The sequence below is a fragment of the Silene latifolia genome, chromosome 11, assembly GCF_048544455.1.
Source record: "Silene latifolia isolate original U9 population chromosome 11, ASM4854445v1, whole genome shotgun sequence".
Classification (NCBI taxonomy): Eukaryota; Viridiplantae; Streptophyta; class Magnoliopsida; order Caryophyllales; family Caryophyllaceae; genus Silene; species Silene latifolia.
This window is the reverse complement of record NC_133536.1, coordinates 55,265,058-55,287,460: the sequence shown is the minus strand read 5'-3', so window position 1 is coordinate 55,287,460 and position 22,403 is coordinate 55,265,058. Positions and strand designations below refer to the sequence as shown.

At 32.8% G+C, this 22,403-nt stretch overlaps 1 long non-coding RNA gene across 1 annotated transcript; it reads right to left on the bottom strand.

The window, feature by feature from the left end:
- Positions 1-17,362: 17,362 nt before the first annotated feature.
- LOC141614861 (uncharacterized) lies at positions 17,363-18,635 on the bottom strand. Its single transcript, XR_012529419.1, has 3 exons — positions 18,360-18,635; positions 18,153-18,202; positions 17,363-17,738 (listed from the first exon to the last, which is right to left on the bottom strand). It is a non-coding gene; the product is annotated as an uncharacterized LOC141614861 (long non-coding RNA).
- Between the last annotated feature and the right edge of the window lie 3,768 nt (positions 18,636-22,403).

The window sequence follows — 22,403 nt, the reverse complement described above, 5'->3', positions numbered from 1 at the left end:
TAATTCGTCATCTTCGGATCCTTCATCATCTTCCCAGTCAAGATCTCACCAGCACGAAGCCATCATTACTTGTTTGAACTCTTTCTTTGTCTTCTAGCGTTTTGCCTTGTCCTTAATTTTCTCCAAGGTTGGACAATCTTTGATCATGTGATCAGATTCTCCACACTTGAAGCAACCTCTGTTAGAAAATGATGATTTTGATTCCGTTGCTTTCTTGTTGAACGACTTGTTGTTGTTATAAGACAATTTTGCTTGCTTGTTTCGAAAGATTCTATTTTTGAAACGTCGTGCAAACAAAACAGTTTCATATTCTATGTCGGAGTTAACATCTTCGCTTTCCAAGGCCATACTTTTACCTCTGCTTGGTTCAGCGTCATCGGCATTTAGAGTAATTTTATGGGTCATGAGAGCACCAATGAGTTCTTGATAGGATAGGTTTTCAAGATCTCGCGATTTCTTCATTGCAGTGACTTTGGCACGCCACTTATAAGTAAGGCTCCTAAGAACCTTTCTTGCAATGTCCTTGGTATTAAACTTTCTTCCTAGGTTTTTCAATTCATTAATGATGCTTGAAAAACTTGCGGACATACTATCCAAGGACTCATTAGGCTCCATACTGAATAGCTTATATTTCTGCATTAGCAGATCTATGCGGTGCTTCCTAACAATGAAAGTACCCTCATAAGTTAATTCCAGGCCGTCCCATATCTCTTTGGCCGTTGTAAACGAAGAGAACCGATCGAACTCTGTAGAGGTCATGCCGTTCTGCAATAGACTTATAGCTTTAGAGTTCTTTTCGGCTTTCTTGTAGTCGGCCTCGACATAGTCGTCTTCTTTCTTCTCATATGTTGTGCCTTCAGCGGATGCAACTAGGATTTTGTGTGGTCTATTTTGGATAATCCTCCAACACTCCCAATCATGACCTTTCACATAGTGAGTCATCATGTTTTTCCATAACCCGTAATTCTTCCCATCAAAGACGAGACACTTGAGGTATTTGGAATCTATTTATCACGTGATAGGCAGCGGAATATAAAACGATAAGATAAATAGAGATAGACAGATCAGCCTCTTTGTGGTTAGGCAATCAAGAGCACGAGGCTCTGATACCAATTGAAGAGTCTATCAATCCGAAATACTCAAGAGGGGGTGTGAATTGAGGATTTAAAAAACTTGAATATAAATTAGGAAATATATATTATATACTATATTATAATTATTAAAAGATTTTTCACTTTATTCTTTACATTAAAAATTATTATTTATGAAACTTTCCTAAAATTAAAAAAGATGATGTGGACGCTCTAGAATCACTCGAAAAAACCTCTTTTATAAATATATACTAAATTTAATGCCCGTGCGATGCACGGGCCTTGAAATAATATCGTTTTATTTACATTTGTTTAAGGCCATAAAATGATATCATAAAAAAATTGATTGTTTGGTTAGTTTTTTTGTTTTTAATTAGTGAAAATTGTAAATTACCACCTATTATTTATCATATTTTACAAACTACCTCCTTGTATTTGATTTATTACAAACAACCACCTACATTACATGGAATATATCCGAACTCCCACCGTATTTCATTCCCGATCAACAGTTAGCATAATTTCGGACTTATTAAGTGAATAAACAATGGAGTGACCATAATGCCCTTACTTCTCAAACCCCAAAAATAACAATCACAGGCAATCAAATTAATCTTGGAAAATCAAAATCCAACAAGCAAAGTTGTGAGGATCTTCATCCACCAAGACAATCGATAATCTTTTAGTTAAGTAATTACCTTTAAATGCTATCATATTTCAACATTATACAACTCTACAATCCTCTTTCTCCCTCCAGGGAGTCCACCATACACCATCCCTTCCACCATCTCCTCGGCGCTGCCGCCGCCACCTCACCCAAAGCTTATCTCACAACTTTTTTACCATCGCCACCTGGCCTACCACCCTCCGCACCGCTAAACTATGCCTGAGGTCAGATTTGCCACCTTATTCAACACTAGTCGATCTCCAACTTGTAGCCACCATCACCCCGAACCCACAAAATCCCTAGATCTAGGGTTTTTGTTGGTGGTGTAGACGATTTCATTCATAGGTTGGGGTTGTTTTCGGGAGGTTTATTAGAGGTTTTGTGGGTCGGGTGATGAGTGGAGTTTGCGGTGAATGAGGTCGTGGTCCGTGAAGGAAATGTAGATTCATACACACTAACATATTCATATATGTTTATAAATTAATTTGTCATAAAATTAATAAAGGTCTTATGCATGCAAACATTAAATAAAGAGATGGAAAAATCTATATCTCACCATGTGATATTCGGATTTATGGGCACAAGTGAGTTCACCTACTCACTTGTTCTTGAGCTTTCCAAATGGAAGAACAAGGATTCAAGTGTAGAATCCCTCCCAAAAGCATATACCCAAGGAATACATCTTAAAGACTAAAAATAATGTGATCTAGAATTATTATTAGTCTTACTTAAAAATGACACAAAATGTTTTTTTTGATCTCTCATAAATTTCGGTTGAGAGAGAAGAGGATTTTGTGATTTTATTTCTCTAGAAATCTCATAAGATGTAGAGAGCATTTTTAATTTTCTTACACTAGAAAATTATTGTATTCTATGAAAAATGAATGAATTAGAAAAAGAAAAGCTCCTTTTCTTTCCTTAGGGTGGCCGAAAAAATGGCCTTGGGTAGCATGCCCAATGCCTTTAGATTTTGCTCTTCTCAAAAGCTTAGGTTGGCATGCCTACTAGCTAGCTTTCATCATTGTGTTTATATTTAAACAATTAACACAATTTCCACTAACTCCCTCTTAATATTTCGGCACTTATAAAATGGAGAGTCCATTTTATATTTTGTCATTTGTCAACTTTGTCACATGTTACATGTTACATGACATGTTACAATGCAATGTATTTTCATCATATTAAAAATCAACGTATTAATAAAAATACGTCATATACAAAAATCGACTTAGTAATTCATAATTACTTGTACCAAAATATTTTACCAATTTATAAATCACAATAAATTGTATTTATAATAATTCATTCAATTCAATTGTTTCCTTAAACAATAATTTCATCTGAGCAATGATACAATTCGATTACTCAGACCGTATCTCATTTAATCATATTTACAATAAGTTACGTAAATTATACTCACAAAATCATCCGTCAATTTTAAGCAATTTAATTAACTCAGATCGGTATACGATTAATTAAATAATCAATTAAGAGTATTTCCCTATAGGTATGACCTAAGGGGATCAACACCACCGTCGCACGACAAGAATGTCAAACTCTAGTCAGCCAATCATTACCGATATATGTTGACCAGTTGACAGTAACAAAATTACTTCCCAATTGTATTCTTTAAAATGAGATTTAATAATGATATTTAAATCATGTGATCGCACTATTGTTGAGGACACATTTCCCAACAATCTCCCACTTGTCCTCGACAAGTGTGCGTCACCAATTCTCTTGTCCTATTACTATCTCCCACTCAATGCAAGGTGTCTTTCGTGTCGTACTTGCAAGTGATCATATCAAGAGTGGTTTTCTCGATCCGGAGAATAACGATTGACCGGATTTATCCACTCTGGATACCTTCCGAGCGTGGCCACGCATTTCCAATTCATTACTCCTCGAGTGGCCCCGAGATATTGTTTTAACCCTGACAAGGGGATGGACAATTCCTATCGCACTCATTCCCTTCGACTAGCCACGAGCATCATAACCCAAAATATGCCCATTTGACCCCATTTACGAAGGTCGTAGTAACACAAATCAAAGTTAATCTGAAACTGTGCCATCTTAGGTGAATAGTCTTTAGTCAAAAGAATCGACTCATTTGAATACTATAGCAGCTCTCGCCACGACCAGGCTATATAAATTTGACAGAACTCTATAAGCGGTCATAAGGCCCGACAAAGTGTTCCTAACATCTGCCTATGTGATCGACTAGTCATCTCATATGACTGTATGGCACTTGAACTTGCCATCAATCGCATCACACTCTAGTCACTTCGAGACGTCACCTCATACAAGTGACCATGGGCGAATACTATGCTAATCCGTGTTCACTTTAACGGGGTTCAATTGTCTCTACAACCCGTTTGGATGTAACAAAGTATAATAAAAGAGTTTTAAAAATAAAACTCGAACGACAAATGCGATTATCACATATGAATAGTCAATGCCTGATTACTATTTCATGTTCTATAATCTAATTTGATCTTGTACGTAGTTGTTCATTTCAATTCAATTGAAATGACATGACTCATCATGTTTAGCCTTTGAGAAGGCTTTGGTTAGTAGGTTTTATCAATTTCTTGTACCTTACTCAACCTTACTACATACTTGTTTTCCTTTGTAATGTATACATTTGCATCACAAAACTTTCTGAGTACGTATCGAGATCCAATCAAGACATAGGCCTTCTATCCTTAGAACAGCTCCCACTGATTTCGCAGTGTGCGGGACTCTTCCATCTTGCACATCTCATGATCGCAAGTGTACTCAATTTCCGTTATAAATATCTCTCAATGTTCTTTATTGCCTAGAACGATTCTAGAAAATCTACTTCTTAATTAACATTGCCACAATGGTATCTTAACCATCCTAGTGTGTTTTGATTATGGTTTTGTCGGAAACCATGCGCAATCTCAATTGTCAATTGTCACTTGTGTAATACCCTTACACAATATTGCATCATAAACACTTTGCTTTACTTCCTTAATACTTCTGCAAGCACTTAAGGGTAATCTATATGGCTTACTTGGCAAGGATTACTTAAATTCGATTTTGAAAACAATTCATCATACTCAAAGCATATGAAGTGTTATACATCATTATTCATTTAATTGATTCGGCAGCGGAAGCAAATGAAATCAATCAAATATGTTCAATTTAATTGAACTAGTCATGAATCTTATCAACATAAGACTTCTTACTGACGCTAATATCATGTGGATTTATCTTCATAAATCCGGATATTCAAGATGTATTATAATACTCCAAAAGTCTTAAATCATTCGCAATGATCAATATGTCATCCACATATCGGACTAATTAAAATTTCCGTAACTCCCACTAAACTCCATGTATAAACACAACTTCTCGACTTATCGAGAAATGTTTTATCACATGATCCAAAATGTTGATTCCAACTCATTGATGTCCTACTTAAGACCCTCTCTTAAGTTTCACATTATCTTAGGATTGCAAGAATCTTCAAAACTCAAGATATGTATTGAATACATTCCTTCTAATTGAAGAAGTGAGTTTTAGATTCACTCGCTATGTATTTCATAATAATGAAACACAATCCCTAAGAAGATCCAAATAGGCTTAAGCATTTCAATTGGTGCAAAACCCTTTGTAACCAATCAAACCTTGAAATCTCTCTTTATTAGTGCAAAACCCTTTGCAACTAATCAAGCCCTTTTATTTCGGATTTCCATGGCTCTAAGCCTTATATTGAGTTGTGACTTAAACACTCTTATGTAAGTCATATGTTCATTACTTTCTAGAAGTAATCAACTTGAATCAAACAATTTCTTTTGTAAGTTATAAGCTCTTTACTTTCTTAAAAGTAGCATGAATTCATCATTTTTAACAAGTGACGAATTTAACCTCCTAGGTTTTGAAGAAACAACGTCTTACACAAAACGTCTCATGTAGCCAAGAAAGACCAGTTTCTTGTTACATAACATTCTTTGTGGCTTGAATAATTTCTCCCACTCTGTCTTCAAAAATAAACTTGTATTTTAGAAAGACAGCTTCACGAGCCACAAACCCGTCGTACTCGTGATAATTGAAAGGGAAAAATTGAGTATTTGTTTCTTGTGAAAACTTACAAACATGGTACCCTTACCATTTCATATCTCATATGATTCGATTTAGTGGAAAAATAATTTTAGACAAAATGATAAAATCCCCAAAAGGATCAAGTAACTCAAAGTAACTTGATTGAAGTTCAAACAATATCGAATAGCGTTTGATTTCTTATCCATCCACACATTATTTCATAATGCGTGCTAAGAGAGATTAACTTGTGATACTATATCACATTTCCTTTGGCTTATATCAAAGTCTTCACTTTGATAGTCCCATCACGACTAAATCGTGATTCCTTGAACTCTTGAACTTCTTCAAAGATTTCTCTATTTACCTTATTAAGTGAACACACTAGTGTCAACTTAAATCGTTGGTAAAAGATGATGATCAACCTATTTTGGATTGATGATTTATAACCTCGATCTCCTTTTCAACCAAAAGGCACGAGACATCTTGCTTTGAATACAAGATACGCATATTCCATTAACAATCTAATGGTTTCAAGAGTACTCGATAACTCTTTGCGTTCATCATTCCAGAAATTAAGGTTTAATCTTGGGTTACCAATTTGAGTCTTGCATCATCTTCATGATATATCATTCTAGTTTGGTTTAGAATATAATCACCTTGATGATGGGCTAGCCATACATCAAATCATGGTGTATAGGGTCACAAAAGTGAAACCTCTTTTGTATCTTTAACAAATTGTATTCTTATTTTATGTACTTAATAGTCACAATTAAGTACAACTCCAAACCCAAAACTAGATTGATTACACAATGACTCTATCTCTCAATATGATTGTTGCTAGTCGTCATATTCTAATCATCCTATGTATCAAGTACAATGATGAAAACCTCCATTGGTTTCTAATATTGACGAAGTGGTACTAGCAAAAATTATGTTTAATCAAATAAACATTTAAAGAAGAAGATCCTATTAGATGTCCCACAACTAATTTGTTGATTCTTCAATAATTTGGGGTAGTTTCCTTTCTCGTGTCTAACATTTAAGACAATGGAAACTTTATCGGTTGGGATTGATAGGTTTTAGTATCGTCATTCTCAACAACTTTACTTTTAACATTACCTTGTATCAATACCATTATTATCTTTACTTCTTGAACCTCGTTCTCATCTTAACGGTTTAAGAGAATGCTCCCACTCATTTCAATGAGTCTTTGCTTTGAGAAGCAAAATTGAATTCATGAAGATTACTCTTCATTTGTTCGTTTTAGTCTTAAAACTTTCATTGAAGTGGTTGCGTTATTTTGGTCAATTACGAATTCTGAAAATCTAATCACCAAAACAATTTATCGCATCAAGGTACTTAATTCAATTAAGTATATGAAACATAATCCATTGTGAGTAGAAGTGTTAATCATGAATCAAAAACCTGTTTGATAATGAATAACTTTAATCTATACTCTTTACAAGAGATCCTTATCAATGGTTCATTTGAGGTTTTAGAAGCAAATTCATATTTGTCTTTAGTTACGATATTTTAATGGAGATTTGAATCAAAAACGAAATGATATCGTATATGAATTGTGGTAAAGAAATAGAACAATATAAAAACGGAATAGTGGAAAACTTAACATTTATCGTTTTATTAATACTTGTAAATAACAAGTAAAGCATTTACATAGTGACCTCTACCCAACTATGATAAATGATTCCAAGACCCAAATTCATATTAACTTGGGCACGGTGTGGCCGATGAAACCCTTATCAATATAACTCGGTGGATTAACGCTTTAATCGATTCTACTTTTAGAACTCTTGGTCGATAATATTACATTAACATTTATCTTTAGCCCAAAACACATTCAACAAGGGGACGGTGTGGCCGATGAAACCCTTATCGAAAAACTTTTGTTGAGTTCAATCCAAATTTCGAATAAATGTGTCCATGATCCAAACCCACATTAACTTGAATTCGGTGGATAGACATTTATCACCCACTTCCCCTACGTAACAAGGTTTGTACCCCGGTGTGGCCGAGTGCACTCCCTCACGAAATAGGTTTTCATGGTTTCTACTATTTGGTAAGGCTAAGTCTCAATTGTTTATTTTAGCGAGAGGTCATGTCAATTTATTATCTATCACGTTTTAAGTGAACTAAAGCGGTGAACTACGATAATTTTAATTGACACGGTCGATAAACTCGATAAAATAAGGATGCATGTTTAGTTATGGCGATTTAGCAATGCATGTGACATAAAATAAAATGCAAGCAAAAAGATAAATAAATCCTAGTATGGCCTTTCCTAAAATAGAAAAACTCTTTAACTATTACATATTCGGAAACCAACTCCATTGGTCCCTTGAACTTCGGTTGTGGCACGCATCTCGAGGTAACACCGTCTTTATGTATCGCCATTCTTGAAGAAATCCGTCTTTTGGAACTCCGGAATGAATAAAATTACATAATAAATTACATAATTTCCTATTATACATTTGTAACTAAAATAAAATAAATCTATTAAATTACAAAACGGTGATACGAGATCACAATAAAAATTACAACCGAATCGATATTCCCACACATTTCGGGAAATACCAATAAAAATCTAAGGCCATACTAAGTAAAATTACATAATTCAAAATTACATAAATTAAAATTATGACAATCATAAAGAAAAATGCAGCATTATAATATATATGAACATGCTCAATTTTATGCTAAATCGCCTTTTAATTAGCCAATATATGGGAATATCGATAAAAATCTAAGGCCATACTAAGTAAAATTACATAATTCAAAATTACATAAATTAAAATTATGACAATCATAAAGAAAAATGCAGCATTATAATATGTATGAACATGCTCAATTTTATGCTAAATCGCCTTTTAATTAGCCAATATCGTATATTACTCGGTTTTTACGGATTTGCGTGATTTCAACATTTTATAATCACAAAAATGCACAAACTCATATTTATGCATAAGTTAATTACCCTAACCTCTTAGGACTCAAAATATAGTCTTCACTAATAATTTGACCATAATTAACCTTTATTTATAAAATTGTTCATAAAAGGACCAAAAATTACAAAAATAAGCTATTAAACTTCAAATAAATCCAAAAATTTCAAATAAATTCAAAATTTGAAATTTAAATTCATGAACATTCTGGAAAAATCCATGACACTCATAATGTTCAAAATCTTAGGTTAAAAATTTCGAAATTTTTCCGGAAAAACAATGTTGCGGTTTATCGATATTTAATAAAATAATCATAAAAACATGGAAAAATTATTTTCATTAACTTTTCAATTTTTTTAGATCTGAAAAATATAATAAAATGCAACATTAGATGTTTTTCCTAAGTCATAGATTATGTTTTATTAATTTTCAACTAATAATGTCACTATTTATGCCATTTTTCTTCAAAAATTCATAAATCATGCTAAAAGACTTCTTTATAGCCAATTATTTTACACACATCTTGTAACATTGCATGTGACAACATATTAATTTTCTATGACCAGATTCGAAATTTAACTCATATTAACCTATTTTTCTCTTAAATCCGAATTTAATGATGAAAAATTCATTTTTCGAGCATAACAAGTCCAAAAATTATGAAAATTTACAGGTTATCTCAAAGTAATATATGTAACAACATATCCAAAAACCAAGTGAAAATTCGAAGTATAGCTAATTTTCGACCAAAAATGACATTTTTACTCATAAAATCACATTTAAATGCCATTATTGTTAAATATGAACAATAAAAATCCGAAAAATTAACCAAAATATCCTAAAACACTTTAGGACCAGAAATATTAACATGCATGTAATTATTTCGTGATATATCATAATAACACAAATTTTACAAGTTTTATTTGTTATTCATATAACTCGGAAAAACTTTTAACCAATTTGCATGCAAACAACCGTGGCTCATGATACCGATTGAAGGAAATGTAGATTCATACACACTAACATATTCATATATGTTTATAAATTAATTTGTCATAAAATTAATAAAGGTCTTATGCATGCAAACATTAAATAAAGAGATGGAAAAATCTATATCTCACCATGTGATATTCGGATTTATGGGCACAAGTGAGTTCACCTACTCACTTGTTCTTGAGCTTTCCAAATGGAAGAACAAGGATTCAAGTGTAGAATCCCTCCCAAAAGCATATACCCAAGGAATACATCTTAAAGACTAAAAATAATGTGATCTAGAATTATTATTAGTCTTACTTAAAAATGACACAAAATGTTTTTTTTGATCTCTCATAAATTTCGGTTGAGAGAGAAGAGGATTTTGTGATTTTATTTCTCTAGAAATCTCATAAGATGTAGAGAGCATTTTTAATTTTCTTACACTAGAAAATTATTGTATTCTATGAAAAATGAATGAATTAGAAAAAGAAAAGCTCCTTTTCTTTCCTTAGGGTGGCCGAAAAAATGGCCTTGGGTAGCATGCCCAATGCCTTTAGATTTTGCTCTTCTCAAAAGCTTAGGTTGGCATGCCTACTAGCTAGCTTTCATCATTGTGTTTATATTTAAACAATTAACACAATTTCCACTAACTCCCTCTTAATATTTCGGCACTTATAAAATGGAGAGTCCATTTTATATTTTGTCATTTGTCAACTTTGTCACATGTTACATGTTACATGACATGTTACAATGCAATGTATTTTCATCATATTAAAAATCAACGTATTAATAAAAATACGTCATATACAAAAATCGACTTAGTAATTCATAATTACTTGTACCAAAATATTTTACCAATTTATAAATCACAATAAATTGTATTTATAATAATTCATTCAATTCAATTGTTTCCTTAAACAATAATTTCATCTGAGCAATGATACAATTCGATTACTCAGACCGTATCTCATTTAATCATATTTACAATAAGTTACGTAAATTATACTCACAAAATCATCCGTCAATTTTAAGCAATTTAATTAACTCGTATCGGTATACGATTAATTAAATAATCAATTAAGAGTATTTCCCTATAGGTATGACCTAAGGGGATCAACTGATCACCACCGTCGCACGACAGTAATGTCAAACTCTAGTCAGCCAATCATTACCGATATATGTTGACCAGTTGACAGTAACAAAATTACTTCCCAATTGTATTCTTTAAAATGAGATTTAATAATGATATTTAAATCATGTGATCGCACTATTGTTGAGGACACATTTCCCAACAGTCCGGTGGGGGTGGTGAGTAGATGGTGGGACATATGGTGAGGTGGCGGTGACAAGTGATGGTTTGAGTTTGTTGGTGGTGGTCGGGTGGAGGCATATGCATAACAATCTCACAATTTCATGATGATAATTTTTTTCTTATGATTGGCAATTTGATAATGATGAGTTGATGACTATGAATTATTGGGGGTGTTGTACTGTTGTGATGAATAATGTTTACAGGTTTAGTTTTAGGGGTTAGTTTTTGTTGAATAAATTAAAATAAGAGTATTTTGGTCTTTTTATAGTATAATAAGCTTAACAAGTCGGGACTTGAATAAAATGATGATCGGAAATGAAGTATGGTGGGAGTTCGGATATATTCCATGTAATATAGGTGGTAGTTTGTAATAAACCAAATACAAGGTGGTAGTTTGTAAAATACGGTAAATACCGGGTGGTAATTTACAATTTTCACTTTTAATTAAAAGAATTAATGTTTTGGCTCTAAACTGTACTAAATCATTTCCAAATTTTGATTAACACGGTGGTCATTATCATGCTTTCAAGATGAAGACCCGATCTCGAGCCTTCAAATACTTTTTTTACACTATTTTCATAATTGTGATCTTGTTTGTTCATGAATCTTGTACCTCTATTTATCATAGTTGTACTCGTTATTGTAAAAAGGTTAATTATTACTCCAAAAAATAGCTTACAATAATATAATAGTATGGTAATTCATGTGCATTGCTCAATTATTATATTGTAAAAATGATTTAGTCTATATTTTTATAAACTACTTTAAAAATTATAAAATGTATAAGTCAAATTTCCTTATTAGTATCTAGCTGAAATATAAACGTATATACCGACGTATTATCCTTACCAATACATACAGGCTTATGTACGTACTCATCAGTAGAGGCGAAAAGTCTCGGTAGAAGCGAACGAATAATAGTTTAAGAAAAACTCGAAAAAAATTGAAAATTTCTAACTAAAAGTTTCGAAATTTTTGACCGCGAGCGTCCCTGCTACCCCTCAATTAATAAGTTTAACAATCACTAAGATTCCATATAAAAGTACTCTAATCCGTACTTTCCTTAGAATTGTTTTTAAACCAAAACTTATACTTGTGATGTATGTAGTTCCTTTTTTCACTATTATACAATAACGTCTAATTAATTACTCCCTCTGTCCGTTATTTGTTGTCCTTTTTTTATTTTGGAGTGTCTCAGTCATTTGTTGTCATTTCTATTTTAAGAATGAATTTGATGAGTAATTTTATCATTAGAACTCAATTTATTCCACTTGTCATTTTTAGTAATTGACCCTCTTCCCCTTTCCTTGGTTTTTGTGACAAAACCAAAGGACAACAAATGACCGGGACGGAGTGAGTAGCACATAGTATTTCAATTTGTCTCAATTTTTTTTAATAGAAGTTGAGCTCAATTATATTACTTGTATATATATAAATAATATTATAGAGAAATTAGAGAAACACTTTCGAACGTCATAGATAATTAAGGTATCTCTTTTACGTAAACTATAACAATATAAGTGGATACTCCCTTAAAAAAAGAATATAAGTGAATACCTACACCAGACCAAATACAATTAACAATGTGTAAATATAAATGTGATAAATGAGCACTGAAAGAAAAAATATATCAATTGGTAATTTACGTACTCCAAAGTTTCTCATATCATCAATTATAGGCTATTAACTTTCACTTTTATGTATTGGTGGTATTGGTATTAATATTGATTGATATTGATACACTATTACTTGCTTCGTTAATTTTTTTTTTTTTTTTGTGGTAGTGATTGGCTTTCTGCCTTTCTACGGAAGCTTTAGAAAGATTAGTCTTAATTTAAGATGAAAGGAAAGAAATTCGAAGCCGTCAACATTAAACAAATAAAAAAAAGCTAGAAAAAATAAAATCTTCAACTCTATTGATTGCTACATAAAAAGAGCTAGAAGATGAAAGATTGAGAGTAAGAGGCATTCGACTTCTTTGCAAATTGGATATAATCTCTTTTATATACAAGGCTAAATACATATTTGAAGTCATAAAAAACTTTTTTTTGTTAGTATAATAGTACTCCCTCTATTTTTTTATATATGACTTTCTCACATTTCGAGACACTCCCTTCTCTCTTCAATATCTCTTAAAATATAAGACTAAATATTATGATATGTATACTCATATGAAAGAGTTTTTCATAAGGAATTTAATGGTACCATTTTATATTTTTTGAACAAATATATTTTTATAAATATTAAAGTCAAAGGCTTACCTCGTAAATACAAAACGTCATATATAAAAAAGTGGAGGGAGTATTATATTATTAATATTAATAATATATAATGTATAATAATATTGTATTTGATAGACATACATGTGGAACGGAATTCACTATTATATATTAGAACACAAACACTTTATTCTTTTATCTTTTTTTTAATAATATTGTATTTGATAGACATGCATGTGCAATGGAATTCACTATTATTGGAACACAAACACTTATTTATTTTTTTATCTTTTTTAGTAGTGTGTAAAATTTGGAGACTAATATTGCTCGAAGCGATTCACAAAACTTGGACTCTCTATAATCGCTTGAAAAAGCTTCCTTTATTAATATAGACTAGATTTAATGCCCGGGCAATGCCCGGGCCGATTTGTAATATCTTATGATAATGTAATTATACTCTAAGTCCCTGTTTTTTGTACTTAATTTTTTTGAACTGACTTTAGAACTTGTAGGCAATACTCCAAATAGCGATTGTAGGTTACCCCTAATTAAACAGATTACTTTGAAGTTAGGGGTTTTATTTAATTTATTTGTAATTTGATTTTATCTGTCTCGTGTAAAACTTTAGATGCAGATTCTGCTAATCTCTCATCCTTCGGTAGCTAATGCAATTGAGGTATGAATAACTTCTTCTTGGAATTGTTATTATTTGCTTCCAAGTCCTAATCACTTCTCTACTTTAATTAAACGAAAATTTCCATTTGGATGTTTTGAGGTTTGGTCTAATTCCACTTTAGTATCTTGTGGTTTGTATAATTTCACTTTAGTGCCCTAAGGTTTGGACTACCTCCCACTTTGGCGACCTAAGTTTTAAATAAAATTTCATTTTAGTAACCTAAACATGTAATAATCAACTTTTATTTTAATTATTTATAAAGTGCAAAATTGGATATTATATTACATATAAAATAGAATAATCAACATAATATTGCAAAAAGCTTGATTTATTAGGTTCAAAATATTATTTTTAATATAAAATATTATGTATAGGTCACCAAAGTGGGCAGTTGTCCAAATCTCAGGGCACCAAAAAGGAATTATGTCAATTCTCAGAATACCAAAGTGGAAATAATCCTTAATTAAAATATCTCTTGCAATAAATATAAAAGGCAAACAAATAACTGAAACGAACCGTGTATTTTCTAGAAAACGAATGACGTGGTGTTTAGCTTTTGTAAACTTGAAACTTGAATTGATATTTTGTTGATTAGTAATAATCTACACAATGGTCACAAAAAGCAATTGTTATAGCTTATACTCCGTATTATCTAGCAGATAGAATGTAGGTTTGAAAAAACTTCTTTATGGACGATGTTCGTGTGACTCTTGTATTCCTGGGTTGAATCATTCGTGAAAAACTATAAGAAGCTAGCACTTGTAAATCACTTGTTTTATTGGTCTAAATTAAAATCGTTTTCTACCCATCTTCTTCTGGAGTTTTTATTAATAAGTCACCGGATTCTTGTAGTATAGTCAATTGTAATGCACATTCTTTTTTCTTGAATCAATATGTATAAAATAAATATACTTATATCAATAAAAGTAACAACGTATATTATATTTGATTATTAAATCGTGGGGTAAATAGTTTATAATAATGGAAGTCTCTAAAAAATGAACTCTCTGTAGTGATAAATTTCCAATATCTTAGATTGGCTAAAGCTGTGTCAAATTAACTCAAAAAAAAAGTGTGATATTTGCAAGGTACTCCTAAAAGCACTAAAAAAGTACATATTTCAAGCTTTGCAACTGGAAAAATACCTCAAGGATAATTGTGTACATCAATATCAAAATCAGTAAATTTTTCTTTAGACCGCATGTGTCTTTTATTATATAAATACATGGTAGATACTTGACCCGTCTTAAATTTAAGAAAAATAATGCCGTGTAAATATGAATTTATGTATCAAAATAGACCATACCTCGGAATAGATTATTTCATTATTTTTCATTCATGAGTTCAACAATCTTCTTAATTTTTTTCGTGCCTGAAATTTCAACACAAACACAATTAGTACAAATAATAACTCTAAAAAGTTGTTAAAGATACAACATGCCAGAGCACAATAAACACACACAATGTAATTTTTAGCTACGTAACACGGAACATGCTTATGTAAAAGTTAAATCTATATATACAAATAAAAAGAATCATCTAAGCTTGCGCTAAAAACTGAATCAGATCAAAAAAGTTTGTTTGGTGCATGCAATTTTGTGTTTATATATAGTGCTCCGTATGTATAGTATTTGTATATATGCACCACTACAATTCTACAAAGTTATATGAAAGTAGTTAAACTCTATTTCTAATCTTCTTCTTCTTATTATTATTATTATTATTATTATTATTAGAGGGAGTAGTAGATGGATACTAACTCTTAATTAATTATTTTTTTAATATTATAGCTGGAAAGTCTTTCGCATAGGTTGAAGACTCTATAATCGCTCGAAAAAAAGCTTTCTTTATTAATATAGACTAGATTTAATACCCGGGCAATGCCCGGGCCAATTTGTAATATACTATGATGTAATAATACTCCACATTAGAGGCGGCAAACAATGACACGACACAAAAACACGACACGAACCCGACACGAAGTTAATGGGTTTGGGTTGAACTTTAATGACCCAATTATGTAAGTGGGTCGACACGAACACGACACGAGATTTAATTGGGTCGGGTTTGGGTTGAGCTCTCTAAACACGAACCCGACACGAATGACCTATTTACTAATTAATCATAATTTTTCTTGATTTTTCATCGCATAAATATACTTACACTTTCCAAATATAGACAAAACACGAAAACACGACACGAACCCAACACGAAATTAACGGGTTAGGGTTGAGGCTTGATGACCCATTTATGTAAGTGGGTTGACACGAACACGACACGAAATTTAATTGGGCCGGGTTTGGGTTGAAGGGTTCGTGACCCGTTTACACGTGACACGAACACGAACTCGACACGACCCGATCTGTTTGCCAGGTCTACTCCACATCCTTGTTCTTTTGGACTTTAATTTGTTGAACTGAACTTAACTTATAAGCTTAACTTTACTGAACTTATAGGAGCTTAAATTTTCTTAACTGAAATATAGGAACTGAACTGAAGTTACAAAGTTTAATTTGTAGAACAAATGTGTTTGAATTGAGCTTAACTTTTATGAACAAAACTTAGAGTTAAACTAAACTACTCATGAATTGAAGTAATTCCTTTTTTTTGGTCTAAACCATCCGGTAATCCGAACCACATCGGGCCGACTAATCCGGATTTCGGGGCGTGTCCAAGGATTACGATATTTAAACCCCTCCCAATCGCAGTTGTGAGGGATCGATCCGCAGACCTCCCTACCATAGTAGAAAAAACGTCCATATTACCAAATCAATCAAGATCATCCACCACTGTTTAAGTGATACCCTTTAACCAAAAATACTTCGTTTCCGTAGCTATATAAGACTACCTTTGGCCATATGGTGTGATTAATATGGTAATAAATAAATATTAGAGGAGAGTTGCACCGTTTTATCGTCTTAACCAAAAAGATAATATTGTGATGTGGGAATACTCCCTCCATTCAACTCCACTTTACATATTTGCTTTATCACATTTGTCAGCGTGACTTTTACGTGGTAAATATCTTTAGCCGCGTATTTGCAAAAATTATTAAAGTTACATATTTTTAATGTACTTTTAAAGACGAATCAAATAAGATTCCACATGAATATATTTTAACTTATATATCGAGAGAAAATTGAAGTTGAATGTCCGCTTGTGAATAGTGTGCAAAAGAGAAACATGCAAAGTGGAGTTAAATGGAGGGAGTATTTGAAGAGTAATATATATCAAATTCAACAAACTTGATCGACTCGTCAATGTATAAGTTAATTCTTTATGAGTATATAAAACTCATCGGTTAGAATTGTGCCAAATTTGCAACCACCATTAATCCAAATCTTAAACCTTGAAAAAAATAAAAATCCGATAAATATATGATCCTAAAAATAAATCCTTATTATATTTTAAACATGCATAATTACATCGTTAAGTATGATCCCTTTTTCCTATAACAACTTAGGTACGGAGTAGTTCTTTCTTGTATAAAGTGTTTGTTTATATGATAAATCCTTATCCTTGCAGTATTGCTTGAGCTCTCTTGAACTTACCAAAATTCGACCCGTACCAAAACTCATTAATAATCCCACTTCAATAATACCTTTGGCTCATTAGCTGCTTCGAAAAATTCCCAAATTTAGAACTATATATGGAACTATATATCTTGTCATTTTGGTAGTATCTTATCACCTTAAATATCTTGATTTCCTCCAGTATGCTGAGGATTTCCATGTAGTGATCGAACATTGCTCTACACTGAATTATCATATCTAAGTAGAAAATAGGGTCATCAATCAACTCAACCGTAAAGAGATAAAGTAATGTGTAAAAGAGTTATAAAGTAACGATATTGTAAACGGTAAGTTAAAAGTTACCGAAGAACAAATTCTAAGATAAATAAAATAGAGTTGGGTAATATATACACAAAGTACTACCTTTTTTATATAATTTTTTTATTGACTTAAATCAACCCTTAACTTCTTCTTTATATTGTTAGTCATTAATTACGCTTGAAAATCTAAATTTGAGTATGCAGTTTTTTTTGTATAAAACGTATCACACAAATATTATTGCATGAAAGCACCCTTGATGCCAAAAACATGGATTATCAAGGCTAACTTATTATATCATATTCAAATGACATTAATCATCATTATTTTAAATAAAGAGAATAAAATATTTACCTTGAGTCTTTCATCATAACTCTTTCGATTATACTCGGTGTACGATATACCTATGAGAAATTGGCAAGCTTTATTATTAGTGGCACCATCGTCAAGAGCAGAAGTCCAAACATATTAATAACGCATAAATACAAAACTAATACAATGTAATATAGGGTCGTACAAAACTATAACATTCATTCATTCATTCAGAATTTATTAACGTACCTTACTATACAAATCTTATAGTTGCTCTTTTGTCAAACTTGATTCCTGAATCCCGAAAGAAAAAAAAAATCAATTAGTTCTCTATTAAAAGCTAGTAACACAACCACGCAATAAATTAAAATTGAAGTAGATGAAATATAATCATGCAAATATGCAAATGGCTGGTTTTAGTATATTGCTACCATACAAAAACAAAACCGATGAGGACATTGTTGCAGTTGCTGGACTATTTATATAGCTTAAATATTGGTGAGATTGATAGCGGCTAATCTTTTAGCTGTGGTAGACTTTTTTATTGAACAACAATTTATCATGATAATATTTTTTTAAGTGTTTTGTTAATGTTGAGACTCTCAAAAGTCGTTCGTTAAATTTGGACTCTCTGTAATCGCTCGAAAAAAGCTTCCTTTATTAAGATAGATAGATAGATAGATAGATTGAAACAATTGAAACCAAACTTGTCTTTCCTCATTCCATGACATAAACTCTTATAGGATCAATATCCGTCTTTTGTCATGCCACTTTTAGAATAAGAAAAATCAAACATGACTTGCAAGTAGGATAATTGTAACTCTGGATGAGTTAGAATACCCAATTGGATTTGAAATAGACCATTATTTATTACAGTAGCATTTGAAATAGACCATTATTTATTACAGTAGCATACGAAATCTAAATGAGTTAACTTTCTAATCCAATTGGATTCATGCCAAAATCTGGCCTAGGACATGAATTATGAACCTTTGATTGAGTTCGGGTCAGTTCTAGATGTTCGGCAATTTTTTTATGCAACAGGAGCAACTTTGATGCATCATATCACCTAGCTCATGTTGAGAAAAAAATGCCACAAGTCAAATGAAAACTAATGAGGTTAGTATTCATATCTAAAAAGAATCACCCAAAAATATTGTGTAAGTCATGAGTTATTCAATTTTTACTAACAGGTCATTTTCAGAAAATAGAACAACATTTTGTGTGCTAGTTTTTCAAGCTTGCTTGTGACAAACCTACTCTATGAAACTTGTTGATTACAAAACCATATGAAAGAGGACTTCTTCAATAATTGAACCAGATAAAGAACACAAATTTTGACCACGTAAAACTTAAGTTATGAGCATTTGAACTTAGATCTGAAATTCTGAAACTGTTGAAATATTTTAGATTCGCTTGGCTCATTTGAAAGTTGTATTTCTCTCAAACTATAATAGCTTTCGGCCCTATTCCAAAACTCATAGTTAGCTAAAATCATAAACTTCCCAATCATATAAGAACCATTGACAATGGTTGAGTATAGCCTAGGTTTGGAAGCACAAAACACCAGATGGACAGAATGAATGCTCTATTTAAGTTTCATTTTGATTCAACTTTGAGAGTTTTGATTTAAAACCTAATTCCCTTTATTGGGTGGTGTTTCTTTAACTTACCACACCATGTTACTCTTGTAGCAATAACTATCTTAAATAAGATTTCGCCCGTCATTATCACTTCTACAAAAATCTACTCTGTATTAAATACCAAGTAGAAATGTAGAATGAAACAACTGAACCCCAAAATCTCACACTAGGACTACTTCTAAGTTTTTCTCGTGTGGAGATATACTTTTAGAGGCTGATCTAAATCCTTAAAACTCCACTATTATTTATGTTATAACGGAAGTAAGAAAGAACAGATAAAGAACAATAAAGAGGCAAACGTACAGATTTACGTGGTTCATTAACGGTGTGTTAGCTACGTCCACAGGGCAGAAGGGAGAGAGTTTTATTGGTATGTGAGGAGTTTTCAGATTACAGATTCAGACGGTATGATAAGCATGACTGATAGGTAGAGGCTTAGAGAGTTTATATAATACTCTCTAAGACCTAATACAGAATGACCTAATAAAGGCTCAAGACAGACCTAGCCCAATAATAGATACGGAGACCCCCGCATAGTCGTTCGAATCGGCGACTGACAGAATCAAGGCACAAACCCAACAAATCTCCACCTTGACTTGAATTCTCTCACAAATAGACAGATGTACCAGATGCATCCCCATAAATGTCAGATGTACCAGAAAGCTCTTCTCCCCTCCCCCTCAGATATTGCCTACAAAAGGGCAATTACAGACTTTGGATATTTAGCAAGTCCAAACAGTGTTGGAACTTGCTATGCGGAACTGGCTTGGTAAACATGTCAGTTGGGTTATCAGCAGTACCCACTTTGTTCACCTTTATCCTCTTCTCATTTCTCAGAAAGTGGTATCTCACATCTATATGCTTAGTCCTCTCATGATAGACTTGATCTTTAGCCAAGCATATTGCACTAAGACTGTCACAAAATACAATAGCTTGCACCTAATGTAGACCCAAATCACTGACCAACCCTTTTAACTAGATACCCTCTTTAGCTACTGCAGTCAAGGCCATATACTCAGGTTCAGTAGTAGACAAAGTAACTGTAGACTGCAATGTAGCCTTCCAACTGACGACTAAACCACGAAGAGTGAAAACATAACCAGTTATTGATTGTCTGCTGTCAACATCTCATGCATAATCAGAATCTGAGTACCCTGAAATCACCTCCATAAATGAGACCAACATACGATGTACCCTTAAGGTACCGGAAAATTCTCTTCACATCTTGTCAGTGCTCTTTACCTGGATCACCCATAAACCGGCTTACCACACTGACCGATTGCGCTTGATCAGGTCTAGTGCAAACCATAGCATACATCAAGCTACCCACTGCACTAGAGTACAGAACTCGGGACATATACTCCCTTTCTTCAGCTGATTTGGGTGCGAAAGCAACAGACAGATGTGCATTTAGTAGGTGTATCTATGAATTTAGCAGTAGACATGCCAAATCTTGACAATACCTTCTGAATATAGCCTTTCTGCGATAAGAAAAGCTTCTTCTTGCTCCTATCCCTATAGATCTCCATTCCCAGAATTTTTCTTGCTGCACCCAAATCTTTCATCTCAAACTCAGCCCTGAGAAGACCCTTGAATTTCTGAACATCGGACTTACTCTATGCAGCTATCAACATATCGTCTACATATAGGATCATATAAATGAGAGATCCATTCTTCACCTTGTTGAAATAAACACAACAATCATATGGACTCCTATTGTAGCCAATTTCCAACATTTAGCTGTCGAACCTTTTATACCACTACCTCGGTGATTTTTTTTGCCCATATAAGGACTTCTTCAACTTACAAACGTAGTCTTCTTTACCCAGAAGCTGGAAACCGTCTGGCTGAGCCATGTATATCTCTTCTTCCAACTCTCCATGTAGGAAAGCTGTCTTCGTCTTCACATCTAGCTGTTCGAGTTCTAAATCCTGATGTGCAACTATTGCTAGTAACACTCTGATGGAAGTATGTCTGACCACTGGTGAAAAGATCTCATTGTAGTCTACCCCCTCTTTCTGACTGAACCCACGAGCTACCAATCGAGCTTTATACCTTATACCCTCAGCAACAGTTTCTCCTTCTTTCTTCTTGAAGACCCATTTACATGTACCAAGCTTTCTGTCTTGAGGCTTCTTGGATAATTCCTAGGTCTGATTCTTTTGAAGTGACTCCATCTCATCTCCCATGGCAGTAAGCCATTGGGCAGATTCAGAACATGTAGCTGCTTCTTTGAAAGTGGATGGCTGATGTAAGTCAGGATTCACCTCCTCAGCAACCTGAAGTGCATAACCCACCATATCTTCAAAACCAAATCTATTCGGAGGCTTACCAAAATTAGGCCTGATTGACCGCTCATGGGCCAAATTCTGCTGATTCGGAACTGGTAATGAAGAACCTGATGGTACAGATTCGGATTTGGACTGTAGTAGTTGATCTTCTTCTTGTGGTACACTCTCATCAAGAGTGTCTTGCTGCTCCACCAGTTTATGAACACTACTACTACTATCTCACAAAGTAATAGACTTCACAGTAGGATTAACCATAGAATTTTCATCAAAGACAACATTTTTACTCAAAATAACCCTACCTTTAGATGGAACCCAGATGTAGGATCCCTTGACACCATCCCTATAGCCCATGAATACTC